This window comes from Palaemon carinicauda, chromosome 18 (genome assembly GCF_036898095.1).
Source record: "Palaemon carinicauda isolate YSFRI2023 chromosome 18, ASM3689809v2, whole genome shotgun sequence".
In the NCBI taxonomy this organism is placed as follows: Eukaryota; Metazoa; Arthropoda; class Malacostraca; order Decapoda; family Palaemonidae; genus Palaemon; species Palaemon carinicauda.
This window is the reverse complement of record NC_090742.1, coordinates 9,459,066-9,464,168: the sequence shown is the minus strand read 5'-3', so window position 1 is coordinate 9,464,168 and position 5,103 is coordinate 9,459,066.

Genomic DNA, 5,103 nt, shown 5'->3' with positions numbered 1-5,103 from the left:
ACAAACCTTTTTTATCAGATCTTCATTCCCTTTTAGTAACTCTTTGATTCATTCAAATAACTTAGTGGAAAGAAACATCATAGAGTCCTGTTTCATAAAGGAAACCTTTGAAAATAACTTGAATATTGGTCATGGAATGTATAAACTCGACGCCTTTATATGTAAAGAGATTTGTAAGCTATATAAAAAAACATTAACCACTTAATGTAGAATTGAATGTATTGTGAATAATTAACATCGCTGTAAAATTAATATTTAGACCTAAGCTACCATTCATTAATAGGTACAATTATTTTATATAGTACGCATAAGTATATTGGCACTATATAATGTTATGCTAGATATAGGTATTGATATACACATGATTATATGTTTATGATATTAATGTTGTATGTATATATATATGTATATATACATATGTATATGGGTATATGTATGTATGTGTATATATATGTATGTATATATATGTATGTGTGTATATATGTATATGTGTGTGTATATGTATGTATATATATATATATATATATATATATATATATATATATATATATATATATATATATATATATATATATGTATGTGTATGTTTTGCTTATGTATTTATATAGATAAGGCTACCGTGTTTTCATATAAACTGTACTGAAAGTCAAAAAAACAAGAATTTACCCACAACTATATGTTCCTCTTTGGCAGGTGTCTAATGATCTTGGGGACTCCGCCCACTTGACCCAGGTAGCTGGTAAGGGAGTGTCATTGTTCTCTTAATCTTTATATGTATGTTCCTACGTTTGCTTTCCCTATAAAATGTAAAGAAACCTCTCTCAATAAATCAGTCCTCTGAAGAAGTATCACGAAACTAGACAGGACTTAAGCGTATATTTCGTATTTTCATTTTCCCTGTGGTTCTTCTGCTTCTGCATATATATATATATATATATATATATATATATATATATATATATATATATATATATATATATATATATATATTTTTATATATATATATATATATATATATATATATATATATATATATATATATATATATATATATATATATATACAACAAATGCAGCTGTTTCTAGTCAACTGCAGGACAAAAGCTTCAGACATGTCCTCATTCTTATTTCCAAATTTTAGTCACCTATTCTCTACCTTCCCTTGAATCACTATCCCAACTCTAAATCACTCAATTACCTCAGTTCCTTTACATGTTTTTAACGCATAATCTTTTAACTACCAAGTAAACAATCTGACATTGAACACTTCCCCGCTTATTTATTTTTTAATCTAAGTCTCTAAACTTACTAAGCCAGTTGCTTGCTTTCGTTGTTATTTGCTATTACGCTAACGTGTTATGGAGATTCTTTTTATTCTATTTCGGGTTATTTCTATGTATTTGTTTTGATTAAGCAAATATGATAGACAGCGCCTCTTTTTCTAAATGGGAGTAATGACGTTCTACCAATGTTAAGGACCACCATACCTGTATTTTTTCATAGAGATTTTATAATTGATATTATTTTCATTTAATTGATATGATTCTTCTTAAATTAGGTTGTAATGATTTATCGAATTAAAGTTTATTAGCATTTATGTTCATGTTTATTCCTGATGATGGGAAAGATTGTATCTCGAAAGTTTGTTGGAACATGATATATATTGTCCAAAATCTAGCAATTTCTGCTTTCAATCGACTTTCTAGTAAATTCAAAGCTTTCTAGATGTGAAAATGCAATTCATCTTATATATATATATATATATATATATATATATATATATATATATATATATATATATATATATATATATATATATATATATATATGTGTATATATATAGTATATATGTGTATATTTATATAAATGTATATAATGTATGTATATATATATATATATATATATATATATATATATATATATATATATATATATATATATATATATGTGTGTGTGTGAGTGTGTGTGTGTGTGTGTTTGTGTGTGTGTATGTATATATATACATATATATACTGTTTATATATGCATATGAATATATATATGTATATATATACATATATATATATATATATATATATATATATATATATATATATATATATATACATATATATGTACATATATACATACATATATATATATATATATATATATATATATATATATATATATATATATATATATATATTTATATACATATATATATATATATATATATATATATATATATATATATACTGTATATATATATATATATATATATATATATATATATATATATATATATATATATATATATATACATGGTAAGACAAAGAAAGTAAGATGCAAAGACAAATGTATAACAGGGAGTGTTTTTCAAAATTAATGCTGAAACATGACATTGCTGAAGCTGCTAATAGATTTAGATTGCATGTGATTTTTACACTCTTGAATAAATCTGTTAATTATTATCATCATCATCATCATCATTATTATTATTATTATTATTATTATTATTATTATTATTATTATTACTATTATTATTATTATTATTATCATTATTATCATTATTATTTATACTATTTCATAAAAAGTTTCAACTTGAAATCTCTCATTACACATTGCAGTATCAAGTAATTCCAGTTAGCTTCTTAGGTGTTGGTGTCTGGCTATAATGAAAAACGAATCTTATTTTTTTCGTTCTCAACAAAAGGGATCTTGAAAATATACAGTTTATTATATATAGACAATTTATGCTCTAACATTTACGTGAAAACTTTTTAATTATTACTGAATGTTTCTGAAATTGCTTTTTAAAAGATACAAGAAGGAGAGAGAGAGAGAGAGAGAGAGAGAGAGAGAGAGAGAGAGAGAGAGAGAGAGAGAGAGAGAGAGAGAGAGAGGTTGCGTGCCATTGTAATGATTGGATATTCATGATCTACCATAATGTTCATAGCTTGAAGTCTTTCATTCTTGATCACTTATATCTTCTTCCTCTAGTAATGTAAAAAGTATTTTCTATAATAAAAGGGGAAAGAGAATTAATGCTAAAATACATAGACGTCGGGTAATACACGCAAAATCGTAGAAAATAGTTATATTAGTTTCATAGCCTCCTGGCTAGTACAGTGGTAACGTGTTCGCCTAGCATTTACCAGATTGATCCCAGTTCAGTATTCTGAATTTAAGCTGTTTACTGATGAGGCCACTGCTGTGGTGGGGCACCACAGTTGGGGATTGGTCTTGCTTAGCTGCCGTTCTGGTGAGTATCTACCCTGATGAAACTGGAACTGACACCATACACCTTTACTTTTACCTTTAGACTAAACGAAGTACATTTAGCTATTTTGCCACGTTTGAAAACCTTAATATCTGTGTTTAAAGATTGATATGCCACTCATGAATGGCAGAGGCAATGGACTGTAACACTGCCCCAGCTAGCAGGACAATGCTCTAGAGACTAACCATGTAGGCTATACATATGCAGTGCCCAAGCCCCCTCTCCACAGAAGCTATCACCATGGAGGTCCAGGCAGTGACGGCTGATGACTCAGCAGGTAGACCTTTAGGCTCTCCCTAAACCCCCCGTCCTCAGTTTACACGGATGGTGAGGTTACGGACACTGCAAAAAAAACTATCGAGGTTGAACGAAACTCGAACCTCTGTCCGAAAGATCGCCAGGCAGGTACGACTTCCAGTAGGCCACCACCGGAGTTCTGTTTGTAAGAAGTTTAAGGTAACTACCTCCCTTATTAATGTCTGATATCTGCATTAGTCACTATGTTTCTTTAACAAAGAAAATAATAAGTTTCTTTTCTTTTCTTTTTTTTTTCAAATATTGTATATATATGAGCAAACGTACCAGGTTTATAATAATTCTTCATTATATTTTAGTTAGTCTATATTTGCTGCCTTTGCGAATGAAGAAACATCTTCAGTAGCCATCAAAGCATGCGATTTATTTCAATAACTGAAATTGTATTTCACATGAATAAAACACCACAAAATAGCCTGAACTCCCCTTTAGTTTACACAAGCCGTGTAATCATATTTATTTCAAACTATCAAGAATTTTGTTAAGATTGTGGTGGCCGATGTAGTAACGTCCCTGACTGGTGAACACCAGACTGGAGTTAAAGTCCCGATCAAACTCGTTAGTTTCTTTGATAGCTATAACCTTACCATACTTGTGAGCTAAGGATGGGGTGTTTGAGAAAGCCACTAGGTCCATCTGCTGAGTCATCAGCCTCCATTGCCAAGCCCTCCTTGGTCCTAGCTTGGGTGGAGAGGGGGCTTTGGCGTTGATCATTTGTATATTGTCAGTCTCTGGTCATTTTCCTGATTGATAGGGCAATGTCACTATCCCTTGCCTCTGCCATTCATGGGCGGTCTTTAAGCCTTTAAAGCCTTTAGAAAGAACAAACGCCAGCCACCATTATTTCTTAGTAACATAAGATTTATAATCCTACTAAACATTTCTTCTTCACCCAAAGGGTTACTGAACTCTCATTGTTCAGTGGCTACTTTCCTCTTGGTAAGGGGAAATGAGACTTTGTTGCAATGGTAAATCGCTCTTCTAGGAGGACACTCCAAAATCAAACTATTGTTCTCTAGTTGGGTAGTGCCATAGGCTTTGAACCATGGTCTATCACTGTCTTGGATTAGAGTTCTCTTGCTTGAGGGTACACTCGGGCACACTATTCTATCTTATTTCTCTTCCACTTGTTTTGTTAAAGTTTTTATAGTTTATATAGAAGGTATTTATGTTAATGTCGTTACTGTTCTTAATATATTTCATTTTGCCTTGTTTCCTTTCCTCAATGGGCTATTTTCCCTGTTGAAGCCCCTGGGCTTATAGCATATCCCACTTTTCCAACTAGGGTTGAAGCTTAGCAAGTAATAATAATGATAATAATAATAATAATAATCCTTCTAGAGTTACAGCATCTTTCTCCGTATCTCGTAGACTCATCTCATCCTCAAGAGCATCTTGAGAGTTCCCCATCTCGGGACATTAACGCGATGACGCCCAAAGAAAAACTTGTTTGCGACATGTTAGGAAGTTAACCCAAAGTTCCTTTTAACTAATAGTTTCCCCCGGCCCCTACGATGTAATCATCTT